The sequence below is a fragment of the Oncorhynchus kisutch genome, linkage group LG18 (assembly GCF_002021735.2).
Source record: "Oncorhynchus kisutch isolate 150728-3 linkage group LG18, Okis_V2, whole genome shotgun sequence".
NCBI classification, from domain to species: Eukaryota; Metazoa; Chordata; class Actinopteri; order Salmoniformes; family Salmonidae; genus Oncorhynchus; species Oncorhynchus kisutch.
In genome coordinates this window covers 39,577,228-39,594,821 of record NC_034191.2, presented here as the reverse complement: position 1 = coordinate 39,594,821, position 17,594 = coordinate 39,577,228, and the positions used below count along the sequence as shown (strand labels likewise).

Sequence of the window (17,594 nt, the reverse complement as noted above, 5' to 3'; positions counted from 1 at the left end):
ATACATATCTCCCTGGCATATTACATAATTTATGCAGCAGCACCGTATCCGCCTATGTCAGCCTTCCGCATCAGTGGTGGAAGGTGGCCTAGCTACAACAGTGTTTGTCAGACCATGAGACATCCAGAAAATCGGTCTTCTCAGGAAAACGTCTGTAGCGTCTGAACAGTTTTGCCTACCAACTATGACCACTCTATGAAAAGGGGAGACTCTCACGAACACGATGGGGCTCTCTGTTTTGCTCTACCTCCCTCACAAGTCTCACGGGACTCGTCTGAAGGTAACCCGTACAAATGAATGGAAGTATAGAGATAGTTCTGTGCCAACAAGAGTAAGGGCTTACATATGTGTAAAAAAATAACTAAAACCTTTCCCGAGAGTCCTTATATCTCCTAGATATAAGACAAACAATTCTAAACCTGTATTTCTTTTGCCATTTATGAACGTGTTATTCAATGCTGGGTTTTTATTATACCTAAAAGGGTTCTAAAATTCGAGCAATATACACAACATGTGATACACTGTATTTAAACACTGGTGTGTACCTTGTGCATCAATGTACAAAATGTATCAGACAGACTATTAAGTGAAGGAGATGATGCCATCCTCTGCCAATTCCAAGGACTGCACCTTCTGTCCCCAGCCGATCATCATGGCAAGCGGTACCGGATAGGCTGTCTCGTCGTTGTTGGTGTTCTGTCTGTCCACTGTTCTGTCGTCTGCAAACTTCATGATGGTGTTGGAGTCCTGACTGGCCACGCAGTCGCGGATGAACAGGAGTACAGGAGGGGACTGAGCACGCACCCCTGAGGTGCTTTTGTGTTGAGGATCAGCGTGGCAGATGTGTTGCTACCTACCCTCACCACCTGGGGGCGGCCTGTCAGGAAGTCCAGGATCCAGTTGCAGAGGGAGGTGTTTAGTCCCAGGATCCTTAGCTCAGTGATGAGCTTTGAGGGTACTATGGTGTTGAACGCTGAGCTGTAGTCAATGAATAGCATTCTCACGTGGGTGTTCCTTTTGTCCAGGTGGAAAAGGGCAGTGTGGAGGGCAATAGAGATGGCATCATCTGTGGATCTGTTTGGGCAATATGAAAATTGGAGTGGATCTAGGGTTTCTGAGATAATGGTGTTGATGTGTGCCATTACCAGCCTTTCAAAGTACTTCATGGCTACGTACGTGAGTGCTACGGGTCTGTAGTCATTTAGGCAGGTTGCCTTAACTTGGGCACAGGCAATACGGTGGTCTGCTTGAACATGTTGGTATTACAGACTCAATCAGGGACATGTTGAAAATGTCAGTGAAGACACCTGCCAGTTGGTCAGCACATGCCCAGAGCACACGTTCTGGTAATCCGTCTGGCCCCACGGCCTTGTGAATGTTGACCTGTTAAAAGGTCTTACTCACGTCAGCTACGGAGAGTGTGATTACACAGTCATCCAGAACAGCTGATGCTCTCATCATGCATGCCTCAGTGTTTTTTGCCTCGAAGCGAGCATAGAAGTGATTTAACTCATCTGGTAGGCTTGTGTCACTGAGCAGCTCGCGGCTGTGCTTCCTTTTGTAGTCTGTAATAGTTTGCAAGCTCTGCCACATAAGACAAGCGTCTGATCCAGTGTAGTATGATTCAATCTTAACCCTGTATTGATGCTTTGCCTGTTTGATGGTTCTTCGGAGGGCATAACAATATTTCTTATAAGCTTCCTGGATAGAGTCCCACACCTTGAAAGCAGCAGCTCTACCCTTTCTCTCAGTGCGAATGTTGCCTGTAATCCATGGCTTCTGGTTGTGGTATATACAGTGGGGCAAAAAAGTATTTAGTCAGCCACCAATTGTGCAAGTTCTCCCACTTAAAAAGATGAGAGAGGCCTGTAATTTTCATCATAGGTACACTTCAACTAAGAATAAGTTACAGATCTGTGACAGCCAGAAATCTTGCTTGTTTGTAGGTGACCAAATACTTATTTTCCCCCATAATTTGCAAATAAATTCATAAAAAATCCTACAATGTGATTTTCTGGATTCTTTTCCCTCATTTTGTCTGTCATAGTTGAAATGTACCTATGATGAAAATTACAGGCCTCTCTCATCTTTTTAAGTGGGAGAACTTGCACAATTGGTGGCTGACTAAATACTTTTTTGCCCCACTGTATGTACAGTCACTGTGGGGACGACATCCTCGATGCACTTATTGATAAAACCAGTGACTAATGTGGTGTACTCCTCAATGCCATCGGAAGAATCCCAGGAACATGTTCCAGTCTGCGATAGCAAAACAGTCCTGTAGTTTAGCATATTATTCATCTGACCACTTTTTTATAGACTGAGTCACTGGTGCTTCCTGCTTTAATTTTTTTCTTGTAAGCAGGAATCAGGAGGATAGAATTGTGGTCAGATTTACCAAATGGATGGCGAGGGAGAGCTTTGTACGCGACTCTGTGTGTGGAGTACAGGTGAACTAGAATTTCTTTCCCTCTGGTTGCACATTTAACATGCTGACAGAAATGAGGTAGAACTGATTTAAGTTTCCCTGCAATAAAGTTTCTGGCCACTAGGAGTGCCACCTCTGGGTGAGCGGTTTCCTGTTTGCTTATTTCCTGATACAGCTGACTGAGTGCGGTCTTCGTGCCAGCATCCATCTGTGGTGGTAAATAAACAACCAGTAAAGATGAAAACTCTCTTGGCAAATAGTGTGGTCTGCAGTTTATCATAGGATACTCTACTTCAGGCGAGTAAAATCTAGAGACTTCCTTAGATTTCGTGCACCAGCTGTTGTGTGTGCTTTTCTTTCAAAAACAAGGATATTTCTAAGTGACCCCAAACTTGGTAGTGTATATAGTATTTTGCTACATCTAGCAATTGTTCAGGTAGCTTTCTGCTCTTATGTGAGTCCTTGGATGTCCCTGGCTATGGGTGTGTACATCTCAGTGGCTGTCTGGCAACTGAGACCCCTGATTGTTCATCCACTCCAGAATCCCTAGTAATGTTGTTAAGAAATCATTTGCTGCCTGTTCTCTGTGGACCTCACAGTGTGGACAGTTGGCACCATCCTTCTGCAATACAAAGAGGAAAACACTCACAACATAGGTATACATAGTCAAAAAAAGAGAGGCTCTATGATACATCAAGTGAGAGAAAGACAGAAAGACAGAGAAATCCTTATTTTAATATTATAATAATGCAATAATGCTACTATTTTAAGTACTAGTTAGAAAACACAGAAAGAGAGCGAGCCAGTGAGATCAGACGACACTGATAGTAACATAAGGGTCGATGTCAATGAATTGACAGTTAAATATTCACATCGATCTACCAGTGTCTATCATTTACACTTATGCAAATGGTCTATACAGTAGGCATGTAAGACGCTACTAGGGGCAGTTAAAATTATTTCACTGTTTGAATACTCACCTTAAATGATTATCAAGTATGCGCAAAAAAAATACTATGTTGAGAATATCTAATGCAGGCACATTTATGTTAATTGGCTTAACGCCAGCCATGACATTTTTCGGTCAGTCTTTTTAACCATTAACCAAGGTTGCCAACTTCATACTTGAGTCAACAATGAAAAGAAGTGCGATTTGAACTTAGATTATTGAACAGGCAGATATGTCATCAAAGCTTTTTGTGAAGTGGTGTCATGCTTAACTTTTTTGGTCTAAATCTGAATATCAGTTATGAAAGAAATATAGCTACAAGCAGCAATTCCAGGGGGTCAAGAACACCATAGCCACATTTAAGCCGCCATGTGGTCAATCATTGTGCAAAGTGTGGTGACAAAAGATCAGGCGGTTATGTAGTGTCATCAAATCGTATAGGAAGGAAGAGCAGCAGCATTTTATTACAAAAATGGTATTGTATTGAAAATAAAGTATAATTTGCAGAAAATCTAATAGGCAGAGTTTAATAGGCATTTCTGGTAACAAATATGGGAAACAAACCTCCAGGTACAGTACCAGTCAAAAGTTTGGATACACCTACTCATTAAAGTTTTTTATTTTATTTGTTAAACTTTATACATTGTAGAATAATAGTGAAGACATCAAAACTATGAAATAACACATATGGAATCATGTAGTAACCAAAAAAGTGTTAAACAAATATATTAAATATTAAAATATATTTTAGATTTTTCAAAGCAAAAGCAACTATGAAATAACACATATGGAATCATGTAGTAACCAAAAAAGTGTTAAACAAATATATTAAATATTAAAATATATTTTAGATTTTTCAAAGCAAAAGCAGCCAACAAGTACTCAGCATATGTGGGAACTCCTTCAAGAAAAGCATTCCAGGAGAAGCTGGTTGAGAGAATGCCAAGAGTGTGCAAAGCTGTCATCAAGGCAAAGGGTTGCTACATGGAAAAAATTGCTTAACACTTTTTTGGTTACTATATGATTCCATGTGTTATTTCATAGTTTTGATGTCTCCACTGTTATTCTACAATGTAAAAAATAGTAAAAATAAATAAAAACCCTGGAATGATTAGGTGTGTCCAAACTTTTGACTGGTACTGTATATACAAAATTACATGGGCTGCAGATCAAACGGGCAGGAGATATGCGTGTTCAAAGTTTGATGTGGGACAAAAAGTATCATTTGTGGAACATTTCATAGGCATAGGTCCTCGTGGGAAACTTGTTGCTCATGAGGGGCTGCATATATGTACAAAATTAAAATGCCATGACCGTAGATCAAACGGGACAGGGTTACAGTGCATTCGGAAAGTGTTCAGACCCCTTGACTTTTTCCACATTTTGTTACGTTACAGCCTTATTCTAAAATTGATTAAATTGTTTTGTTTCTCCTCATCAATCTAAACACAATACGTAAATGACAAAGCAAAAACAGTGTGTGTATGTGCACATTTATAAAAAATACAAAAGTGAATAATCAAATATACATGTATTCAGACCCTTTACTCAGTACTTTGTTGAAGAACCTTTGGCAGCGACTAAAGCCTCGATTCTTCTTGTTTCTCATGGTCTGTGAGCCTTTAGGTGCCTTTTGGCAAACTCCAAGCGGGCTGTCATAAGCCTTTTACTGAGGAGTGGCTTCCGTCTGGCCACTCTACCATAAAGGCCTGATTGCTGGAGTGCTGCAGAGATGGTTGTCCTCCACGAACTGTGGAGCTCTGTCAGAGTGCTCATCGGGTTCTTGGTCAACTCCCTGACCAAGGCCATTCTCCCAATTGCCCAGTTTGGCCGGGCGGCCAGCTGTTGGAAGAGTCTTGGAGGTTCCAAACTTCTTCCATTTAAGAATGATGGAGTCCACTGTGTTCTTAGGGACCTTCAATGCTGCAGAAATGTTTTGGTATCGTTCCCCAGATGTGTGCCTCGACACAATCCTATCTCGAAACTCTATGGACAATTCCTTTGACCTCATGGCTTAGTTTTTGCCCTGCCATGCACTGTCAAATCAATTAAATTTACCACAGGTGGACTCCATTAAAGTTGTAGAAACATGATCAATGATGATAAATGGAAACAGGATGCATCTGAGCTCAATTTCGAGTCTCATAGAAAAGGGTCTGAATACTTATGTTAATAAGGTATTTAAGTTTTTTACCTTTAATAAATTGGCATACATTTTTTTTAAAATCTGTTTTCGCTTTGTCATTATGGGGCATTGAAAAACTTTTCTTTAATCCATTTTAGAATAAGGCTGTAATGTAACAAAAATATGGAAAAAGTCAATGGGTCTGAATACTTTCCGAATGCACTGTATGCTTGTTCAAAGTTTGGAATTTCAGTTGATTAGTATATTTATTAGAGAAAGGGGCCTACAACCGGAGGCTTGTTGGTTCGAATCCCAGTGCTAATTGGTCTTTTGAACAATCCGACCAGCTATTTTGCCAATAATGGGAAAAAGATCAGAATTGGGTTGCCTGTGTAAACGCAACCTTATTAGCGCTGGAATTTCTAAACTATTCCATTGAGATAGTTTTTCATTTTAAAATAACCATGCTATTAGTCAATGGTGACATGAGGCTTATGTTGCTCTTATAAACACAGATGGAAAATGTTAAACAAATGTGTGAGAACTGTCTGAGAATAACAGTAGTATAAGCAAACAGTTACAAATCAGCTATTCAGACTCTCTCCATCATTTTCACCTAGACGACAATATGCTCTGTAGCTGGAATTAAACTATACTCGGACAGCCAAAGGTAGAATCAAAAACATCCCAATGCACCTCAAATGCAGCTGGCCTGTGTCTCCCTCACACTGATTGCCTCACCTGTTTTATCAAGGACATCAATTTAGTCAGTCGTTTGGTGAGTCTTTTCTGGTGTAAGGATGAAGAACGTTCCCCATATTCTAACATCAGGACTTTTACTTCTGTCGTAAAGCATGTGAGTGTGGACCTGGGACATTTCTGCTGAGGAGATGGGGAGATAACATGAAACTCAAACAATGGATGTAAAACATCTGAAAGAATCCAGATGAGATTTAACAGATCCAAATATGTATCTTTCTTTGGTGGTGAGAGACGAGAGTTACCTTCATGTAATGTAAAATGCTTTGAGTTATAAGCCAATTATGTAAATGAAAATAAATAATCAGGTATGTGCATGGACAAAACAGTTCAGTTAACTAACCCAGGATGATAAATTACGACAATTATAATTCAATATTGTGTCTGTCTAACCTTCAGCGCAGTGAGTGTCATTTACTATATCTCCATGACTTTGTCCTATACAGTTCCATAGTGAAAGCCTTCACACCCCTTGCACAGTCTTCACATTTCGCTGCCTTAAAACTGGATTTTTCCCTACAGATTTACACAACCTACTCCACATTTTCAAAGTGAAAGAAAATTATAGAACATTTCCCAAATTAATTAATCATTTTTTTTAAACGAAGATGTCTTGATTGTGTATGTCTTTTACACCCCAGAGTTAATACTTGGTGGAAGCAACTTTGGCAGCCACTACAGCCGTGAATAATTCTGAATAAGATTCTACCAGCTTTGTACAGCTGATGGGGCAACATACAGTGCCTTCAGAAAGTATTAACACCCTGTCATGGACTGGCACTGCTGCTCATTCTGTTCACCATTTCCGGTGACCTGCCTTCTAGCCTGCACTGAACTGTGTCATTATGCACACCTGGTTTCAATTCCTCACTGATTGTGTTTGTATAAACGTGCCCTTTGCTTCTCCATTGGGCTGTCGATTATTGTTCCAATGTCTGTTGGTCATGTGAGTACCTGTGCTGTGTTGTTTTGGCTTGGCTTTTGTGCCACGTGTATTGCGGCAGATGATTGCAGGTCTCTTCCCGTGTGGTATTATTTTGCGCTTGTGTATTTATTCGAGGTACTCCTCGCTCTTTTGTTTGGGGCTCAATCCTGTGTTTTGTATACATGTTTGTTTGGTGTTCATCCCCGTGCCTTTACATGGCACTCTGTAACTTAGGGAAATGAAAACCCTGCGCCTGTCTCCCGATCCCTTTATACCAACGTGACACACCTCGTGACCTTCTCCACATTTTGTTGTGTTACAAAGTGGGATTAAAATGGATTTGTCTTTTTTTTGTCAACGATCTACACAAAATACTCATGTCAAAGTGGAAGAGAAATTGTAACATTTGTAAAGAAAAATAAAACATATCTAGATTAGGTAAGTATTCAATCCCCCCGACAACAAAGTCAAGGTATTGGAGTGGCCATCACAAAGCCCTGTCCTCAATCCTATAGAACATTTGTGGGCGGAACTGAAAAAGCATGTGCGAGCAAGGAGGCCTACAAACCTGATTTTAGTTACACCTGCTCTGCCAGGAGGAATGGGCCAAAATTCACCCAACTTATTGTGGGAATCTTGTGGAAGGCTACCCAAAACGTTTGACCCAAGTTAAACAATTTAAAGGCAATGCTACCAAATACTAATTGAGTGTATGTAAACTTCTGACCCACTGGGAATGTGAAGAAATTAATAAAAGCTGAAATAAATAATTCTCTCTCTTATTCTGACATCCTAACTGACCTAAGACAGGGAATTTTTTCCAACTTCAACTGTGTGTCTCAGGTCTGATGGAGCCTGCATTCCAAATCAAATTGTATTGGTCACATACACTTAGTTAGCAGATGTTGTTGCGAGTGTTGCGAAATGCTTCTAGTTCCGAAAGAGCAGCAATATCTAACATGTAATCTAATCATTCCACGACAACTACCTAATACACACAAATCTAATAAAGGAATGGAATAAGAATATATACAGTGGGGAGAACAAGTATTCGATACACTGCCGATTTTGCAGGTTTTCCAACTTACAAAGCATGTAGAGGTCTGTAATTTTTTATCATAGGTACTTCAACTGTGAGAGACGGAATCTAAAACAAAAATCTAGAAAATCACATTGGATGATTTTAAGTAATTAATTTGCATTTTATTGCATGACTGTATGGATGGGCAATGGCACAGCCAAGATGCAATAGATGGCATAAAATACAGTATACACACACTTCTTTACAGTGGGGCAAAAAAGTATTTAGTCAGCAACCAATTGTGCAAGTTCTCCCACTTAAAAAGATGAGAGGCCTGTAATTTTCATCATAGGTACACTTCAACTATGACAGACAAAATGAGAAAAATCCAGAAAATCACATTGTAGGATTTTTTATGAATTTATTTGCAAATTATGATGGAAAATAAGTATTTGGTCACCTACAAACAAGCAAGATTTCTGGCTCTCACAGACCTGTAACTTCTTCTTTAAGAGGCTCCTCTGTCCTCCACTCGTTACCTGTATTAATGGCACCTGTTTGAACTTGTTATCAGTATAAAAGACACACCCTCAAACAGTCACACTCCAAACTCCACTATGGCCAAGACCAAAGAGCTGTCAAAGGACACCAGAAACAAAATTGTAGACCTGCACCAGGCTGGGAAGACTGAATTTGCAATAGGTAAGCAGCTTGGTTTGAAGAAATCAACTGTGGGAGCAATTATTAGGAAATGGAAGACCTACAAGACCACTGATAATCTCCCTCGATCGTGGGGTCAAAATGATCAAAATGATCACAAGAACGGTGAGCAAAAATCCCAGAACCACACTGGGGGACCTAGTGAATGACCTGCAGAGAGCTGGGACCAAAGTAACAAAGCCTACCATCTGTAACACACTACGCCGCCAGGGACTCATATCCAGCAGTGCCAGACGTGTCCCCCTGCTTAAGCCAGTAAATGTCCAGGCTCGTCTGAAGTTTGCTAGAGAGCATTTGGATGATACAGAAGAAGATTGGGAGAATGTCATATGGTCAGATGAAACCAAAATATAACTTTTTGGTAAAAACTCAACTCATCGTGTTTGGAGGACAAAGAATGCTGAGTTGCATCCAAAAAACACCATACCTACTGTGAAGCATGGGGATGGAAACATCATGCTTTGGGGCTGTTTTTCTGCAAAGGGACCAGGACGACTGATCCGTGTAAAGGAAAGAATGAATGGGGCCATGTATCGTGATATTTTGAGTGAAAACCTCCTTCCATCAGCAAGGGCATTGAAGATGAAACGTGGCTGGATCTTACAGCATGACAATGATCCCAAACACACCACCCGGGCAACGAAGGAATGGCTTCGTAAGAGGCATTTCAAGGTCCTGGAGTGGCCTAGCCAGTCTCCAGATCTCAACCCCATAGAAAATCTTTGGAGGCAGTTGAAAGTCCGTGTTGCCCAGCAACAGCTCCAAAACATCACTGCTCTAGAGGAGATCTGCATGGAGGAATGAGCCAAAATACCAGCAACAGTTTGTGAAAACCTTGTGAAGACTTACAGAAAACGTTTGACCTCTGTCATTGCCAACAAAGGGTATATAACAAAGTATCGAGATAAACTTTTGTTATTGACCAAATACTTACTTTCCACCATAATTTGCAAATAAATTCATTAAAAATCCTAATTTTGTCTGTCATAGTTGAAGTGTACCTATGATGAAAATTACAGGCCTCTCTCATCTTTTTATTTTATTTTATAAAAAAAAAAAGTACCCCTTTTTCTCCCCAATTTCGTGGTATCCAATTGTTTTTAGTAGCTACTATCTTGTCTCATCGCTACCACTCCCGTACGGGCTCGGGAGAGACGAAAGTTGAAAGTCATGCGTCCTCTGATACACAACCCAACCAAGCCGCACTGCTTCTTTACACAGTGCGCATCCAACCCGGAAGCCAGTCGCACCAATGTGTCGGAGGAAACACTGTGCACCTGGCAACCTTGGTTAGCGCGCACTGCGCCCGGCCTGCCACAGGAGTCGCTGGTGTGCGATGAGACAAGGACATCCCTACCGGCCAAGCCCTCCCTAACCCGGACGACGATTGTGCGTCGCTCCACAGACCTCCCGGTAGCGAGGCCTGGGCATGAACCCAGAGTCTCTGATGGCACAGCTGGCGCTGCAGTACAGTGCCCTTAACCACTGTGCCACCAGGGAGGCCACTCACATTTTTAAGTGGGAGAACTTGCACATTTGGTGGCTGACTAAATACTTTTTTACCCCACTGTATGTCTGAAACAGGCTTCCAGGGTAGGCAATTTTGGAGCTTCACCATGTTTCATCCAAATGTGTGTCGTCCGCACAGCAGTGAAAGTTGACATTGTGTTTCCAAATGACGTCACCAAGAGGTAGAATATATTGTGAAAACAATAGTGGTCCTAAAACGGAACCTTGAGATATGCCGAAACATGCAATTGATTTGTCAGAGGACAAACCCTCTACAGAGACGAACTGATATCTTTCCCAGGCAAGATTAGCGTTTCCAATCTTTCCAAAAGAATGCTGTGATCGATGGTGTCAAAAGAAGCACTAAGGTCCAGGAGCACGAGGACAGATGCAGAGCCTTGGTCTGACGCCATTAAAAAGGTCATTTATCACCTTCACGAGTGCAGTCTCAGTGCTATATTGGGGTCTAAAACCAGACTGAAGCGTCTCGTATACATTATTTGTCTTCAGGAATGCAGTGAGTTGCTATGCAAATTTTCTTCTAAAATGTTTGAGAGGAATAGGAGATTCGATATAGGCCGATTGTTTTTTACATTTTCCGGGTCAAGGTTTGGCTTTTTCAAGAGAGGCTTTATGACTGCCACTTTTAGTGAGTTTTGGAGAAATACGCAGATTAAAAAAGGAGTCCGTAATTTGCTTTCTAATGATCATGATCTTTTCTTCGAAGAAGTTAATTATTTCATCACTGCTGAAGTGAAAGCCATCCTCTTTTGGGGAATGCTGCTTTTTAGTTAGCTTTGCAACAGTATCAAAAAGAAATGTGGGATTGTTCTTATTCTCCTCAAGCAGGTTGGAAAAATAGGATGAACAAGCACAAGTGAGGGCTCTTTGATATTGCACGGTACTGTCTTTCCAAGCTAATCGGAAGACTTCCAGTTTGGCGGAGCGCCATTTCCGTTCCAATTTTCTGGAAGCTTGCTTTAGGGCTCGGATGTTTTCTGTAAACCAGGGAGAACATTTCTTGTGACAAATATTTTTTGTTTATAGGGGTGTGACTGCATTTAGGGTATCACGCAAGGTTAGATTTAGATCCTCAGTTAGGTGGTTTTTGTACTCCAATGTCCTTGGGTAGGTGGAGGGAGTCTGGAATGGCATCAAGGAATCTTTGAGTTTTCCAAGAATTTATAGCATGGCTTTTGATGATCCTTAGTTGGGGTTTGAGCAGATTATTTGCTGCGATTGCAAACGTAATAAGATGGCGGTCTGATAGTCCAGGATTATGAGGAAAAACATTTAGATCTAAAATATTTATTTCATGGGACAAAACTAGATCCAGGGTATGACTGTGGCAATGAGTAGGTCCGGAGACCCACTAAGTCGATGATGTCTCCGAAAGCCTTTTGGAGTGGGTCTGTGGACTTTTCCATGTGAATATTAAAGTAATCTAAAATGTGTATATTATCTGCCATGACTACCAGGTCTGATAGGAACTCAGTGAGGAACACTGTATAAGGCCCAGGAGGCCTGTAAACAGTAGTTATAAAAAATAATTGAGTAGGGTGCATAAAAGCTCAAAAGATGAAAATGCAGTCTTTTTTTATTATTGCAATTTGCTGTCGTAAATGTTAGCAACACCTCTACCTTTGCGGGATGCACAGGGGATATGGTCACTAGTATAACCTGGAGAGGCCTCATTTAACACAGTAAATTAATCAGGCTTGAGCCATGTTTCAGTCAGACCAATCACATCAAGATTATGATCAGTGATTAGTTCATTGACTAAGACTGCCTTGTACGTGAGGTATCTAACATTAAGTAGCCCTATTTTGAGATGTGAGATATCACAATGGTTTCATGCATGTTAACATTAGAAGCCTCCGCCCTAAGTTTGTTTTATTCACTGCTTTAGCACACTCTGCCAACCCGGATGTCCTAGCCGTATTTGAATCCTGGCTTAGGAAGACCACCAAAAACCATTTCCATCCCTAACTATAACATTTTCCGACAAGATAGAACTGCCAAAGGGGGCGGTGTTGCAATCTACTGCAGAGATAGACAGAACTCTGCAGGCTTACTATCCAGGTCTGTACCCAAACAATTCGAGCTTCTACTTTGAAAAATCCACCTTTCCAGAAACAAGTCTCTCACCTTTGACGCTTGCTATAGACCACAGTCTGCCCCCAACTGTGCCCTGGACACCATATGTGAATTGATTGCCCCCCATCAATCTTCAGAGCTTGTGCTGCTAGGTGACCTAAACTGGGACATGCTTAACACCCTGGCCATCCTACAATCTAAGCTTGATGCCCTCAATCTCACACAAATTATCAATGAACCCACCAGTTACAACCCCAAATCCGTAAACACAGGCGCCCTCATAGATATCATCCGAACCAACTTGCCCTCCAAAAAGCCCTATGCTGTTTTCAACCAAGATCTCAGCAATCACTGCCTCATTGCCTGCATCCGTAACGGGTCTGTGGTCAAACGACCACCCCCATCACTGTCAAACGCTCCCTAAAACACTTCAGCGAGCAGGCCTTTCTAATCGACCTGGTCCGGGTATCCAGGAATGATATTGACCTCATCCCGTCAGTAGAGGATGCCTGGTTATTCTTTAAAAGTGCCTTCCTCACCAGCTTAAATAAGCATGCCCCATTCAAAAAATGTAGAACCAGGAACAGATATAGCCCTTGGTTCTCTCCAGACCTGACTGCCCTTGACCAGCACAAAAAAAAACCCTGTGGCGTTCTGCATTAGCATCGATTAGCCCCTGTGATATGCAACTTTTCAGGGACATAAGGAACCAATATACACAGGCAGTTAGGAAGTTAATGCTAGCTTTTTTCAAGCTGAAATTTGCATCCTGTAGCACAAACTCAAAACGTTCTGGGACACTGTAAAGTCCATGGAGAGTAAGAGGACCTCCTCCCAGCTGCCCACTGCACTGAGGCTAGGAAACACTGTCACCACCAATTTAAAATTCACTATAATTGAGAATTTCAATAAGCGCTTTTCTACGGCTGGCCATGCTTTCCACCTGGCTACTCCTACCCCGATCTGCACCTGTACATAGCCCATCTGTAAATAGCCCATCCAACTACCTCATACTCATACTGTATTTATGTATTTATCTTGCTCCTTTGCACCCCAGTATCTCTACTTGCACGCTCATCTTCTGCACATCTACCATTCCAGTGTTTAATTGCTATATTGTAATTACTTCGCCACCATGGCCTATTTATTGCCTTACCTTCCTTATCCTACCTCATTTGCACACACTGTATACATAATTTTTCTACTGTATTATTGACTGTATGTTTGTTTATTCCATGTTTAACTCTGTTGTTGTATGTGTCGAACTGATTTGCTTTATCTTGACCAGGTCGCATTTGTAAATGAGAACTTGTTCTCAACTAGCCTACCTCGTTAAATAAATAAAATAAAAACAATCTCTTTTAATAATGACAGGAATGGAGGAGGTCTTTATTCCAGTGAGTTTGCTAAAGCAAACACCACTATGTTTAATTTTGCTCAACCTAGATCGAGGCACAGACAGTCTCAAAGGAGATAACTGGGCTGACTCCACTAAGCTTAGAGCCCTGTCTATGTTGATAGATAAGATGAGAGCACCCCTCCAGCTAGGATGGAGTCCGTCACTCATCAGCAGACCAGGAAGAGGGCCAATTATCTACAAATTCTATCTTTCGGGAGGGGCAGAAAACTGTTTTCAACCAGAGATTGAGTTGTGAGACTCTGCTGTAGAGCTCATCACTCCCCCTAAAGGGGCCTGAGACAATTACTTGATGCTGACAATTTGAGTAATTGACCCATTGAAAAATGAAACTATCCCAGGGTTAGGTATTCAGACATCTGCGGCGGGCTTTCCTTTAACTTTTTACCTGGTCTTTGATTCATTCATATTTATTTTGATCCTGACAAACTCCCCAGTCCTTGCCGGTGATAAGCATACCAATAACATGATGCTGCCACTACAATACATAGGGTTCACTCTTTGTTGTGTTGTATTGGATTTGACCCAAAACTATCATTTTTAACTCAGGCCCAAAAGTTATTTTCTGTGTTGTGGGATAGAACAATTACATACTTACCTGATTTTGTTTGATATTAATAGCTAACGATTATATATTTAACTAAGAGTAAAGACTGGCCTGCTAAGGCTGAGTTTTATGGTGTCCACTCTAGCTTCCTGCAGCTAGTCTGGTCCTCGAGGACATGAGTTTTACTAGAGATAGCTTGAAGCTGACAATTGATTGATGTCCCTGTGATATAAAACCAAACAGCTACATTTCATTCTAGGATTAGTGGTGCATGTGAGACATATGTCTCCGGTCTGATTAAGCCGATTAAGAAAAGATATGGTGTATGTTTAGCCGATATAGAGAGAGCCTGGAGGAGCAGAACAAAGGCCTCAGTATTCCTAATTATCCTGGCATCTGGGAAACTAAGACAAGGTGGGGTTAATAATAACACCAGAGTCAGATGACCAGGAGATGAACCCAGAGTGGCTTATGATGGCCCTTAGTCTGCATGGGAAGGGTGAAGCCATGAATGCATTTTTAGGTCTACTATATATACAACTCTGCATTTCTGTAAAAGTTAAGCACTCAGTCTGACAGTCAAGACTGTTGGATTGACGGCTTCATTACTGCAATAATTAATCAATAAATAAAGATGATTGTTTGAAGAAATGACTAAGTCTCTCTCAGTATGGAATTTCCACGACAGTTGTCTTGCAGTGTTACCTAACGACCTTGTTGCAAACCAGAATGGATGATTTTGAGTGTATTTTTTAAACACAGGCTTCCTCCTTTTCAGTTTGTCATACAGGCCAGTAATGTTAAGTGAATGCAATATTGTTGATCCTCTGTATTTTCAAGTATTATGATGGCAGCATCGTGGTATGGGCATGATTGTTTATACCAAAGACACGCCAACAGGTGTTGAGTGTTTATGATTGGTTTAGTCTCAGACCTGGCTTAAATTTTCTTGAAAATCTGAGAAAAGGTTTGAGTACAGCTGTCCGTCAACAATTCCCAACCAAATGTATTTAAATTATCTTGAGTCATTTGGACAAAAACAATGGAGATATGTTGCCCTAAGAGTTGTGCATGGTTAGTTGAATTTTATTCTAAATTATTCAATGCTGTAATGGCTGCCAATGGTGCTTACACCAATTATTAACTCTGGGATGTGAAGACATACGCAATCAATAAAATATATATTTTTTAATGATTAATTCATTTGGGAAATGTTCTATAATTTTCTTACACTTTGAAAATGTGGAGTAGGTTGTGTAAATCTGTAGGAAAAAAAATCCAGTTGAATACCTTTTTAGATAAAATTTTAAGACAGAAAAAATGTGAAGACTGTGCAAGGGGTGTGTAGGCTTTCACTAGCGACTATTAGGTATGCAGAAATACATGAAACACATGAAAAGAAACCACATACCTTATAATCAGCTAAAGTTGGGGTGTACAGTCTGCAATCAAATGATTCCTGGTATGACAGAAAATAACAGGCTACAACACAGATAATGTAAACATAAAAACAAACAGTCAAAAAGTATTGAAAATGAGTGCTGTAACAGATAGCTGTTGATTGTACAGTGACTTCAATGTATTCCATCATGCACTGAGTGTACATAACATTAGGAACACCTGCTCTTTCCATGACATAGACTGACTCTGTGAATCCAGGTGAAAGCTATGATCCCTTATTGATGTCACTTGTTAAATACACTTCAATCAGTGTAGTAGGCTCCAGCAGCACCGGTTTGAGTGTGTCAACTTGCAACGAGGTCGGGTTTTTCACGCTCAACAGTTTCCCACGTGTATCAAGAATGGTCCACCACCCAAAGGACATCCAGCCAACTTGACACAACTGTGGGAAGCATTGGAGTCAACACGGGCCAGCATCCCTGTGGAACACTTTCGACACCTTGTAGAGTCCATGCACAGACAAATTGAGGCTGTTCTGAGGGCAGAAAATGGCCCCACTCAAGATTAGGAAGGTGTTCCTAATATTTCGTACACTCAGCGTATATTTCATGAGGTAATATGATAATTTCTTTTTTATACTGAAAACATCTTGATACCATCTTGTGAACTTCCTCCTTAATAAATGTTTGCACAATTTGGTGAATTTCTGAACTGCTAATGGATTGTCCATAAGCCTGTTTCATGGCAATGAAGAAGAGAAACCACAGCAAAGCGTTCAGAAGAGAGCCAGTTCTCTGTCTCCTCAACATGGCATGGGCCCACTCTGTCGCAGGAGCTTCAGATCAGTGGGAAAATAGCTTAAATTAGGAGAATTAGTTTAAAATCCTCCATTGTTTTGGGGTTCAGCCTCTTGTCCACATCATCTGCAGCCTTCTTTGTGACACAGTATATCCCCTGTGTGTCCTGGGAAGCAGACGTGGAGATGAGTCAAGACTCCAGCTATGTACCTCCTTCTTAGCCAGTAGACTCCACACTTTTGGAAGAAGGGTAAAACGTTCTATCTTCCTGGTGACTTACTATGCAGCCTCTTTCTTGTGTGTCCTGGAAAGCAGCAGAAGAAATTAGGCACGTTTTCAGCATCTGCCTCCTTTTTCTTGGCTAGACTCCTCACTGTTGAGGGAGAGAGTAACTGTTTAGGTGAACAATGCTTATGAAGAGAATATTGCTGACATTTATGAAAGAGATGTCATACATCATTTATCACTGATCATAAAAGGTACAGCATTTACATTGTTATCCATGTTATCTACTTGGAAAAAAAAATACATTTCAAAGGAGAACAAGGCTGCCATGGAAATTTGAATGTTCTTGAAAAATTACATTTGTTTTATATGAATAACATTATTCACTATGCGTAATACTTCTCTAATAATAAGGCTATAATATATATTATTTAACTATTAAAAATAAAATTCTTATTTACAATGACGACCTTCCCCGGCCAAACCCGGACGACGCTGGGCCAATTGTGCGCCGCCCTATGGGACTTTTATTATTACATGAAAATAAACTTACAACAAGATCATTATTTACAAGTTAATGGTGAGCTAATTACAGAAAATAGCTTGCTGGGGCCTCCCGGGTGGCGTAGTGGTTAAGGGCGCTGTACTGCAGCGCCAGCTGTGCCACCAGAGAC

General features: G+C 40.9%; 1 long non-coding RNA gene across 1 annotated transcript; it reads right to left on the bottom strand.

The window, feature by feature from the left end:
- Positions 1-2,750: 2,750 nt before the first annotated feature.
- LOC116354763 (uncharacterized) lies at positions 2,751-16,197 on the bottom strand. Its single transcript, XR_004203982.1, has 3 exons — positions 15,909-16,197; positions 6,244-6,381; positions 2,751-3,050 (listed from the first exon to the last, which is right to left on the bottom strand). It is a non-coding gene; the product is annotated as an uncharacterized LOC116354763 (long non-coding RNA).
- Between the last annotated feature and the right edge of the window lie 1,397 nt (positions 16,198-17,594).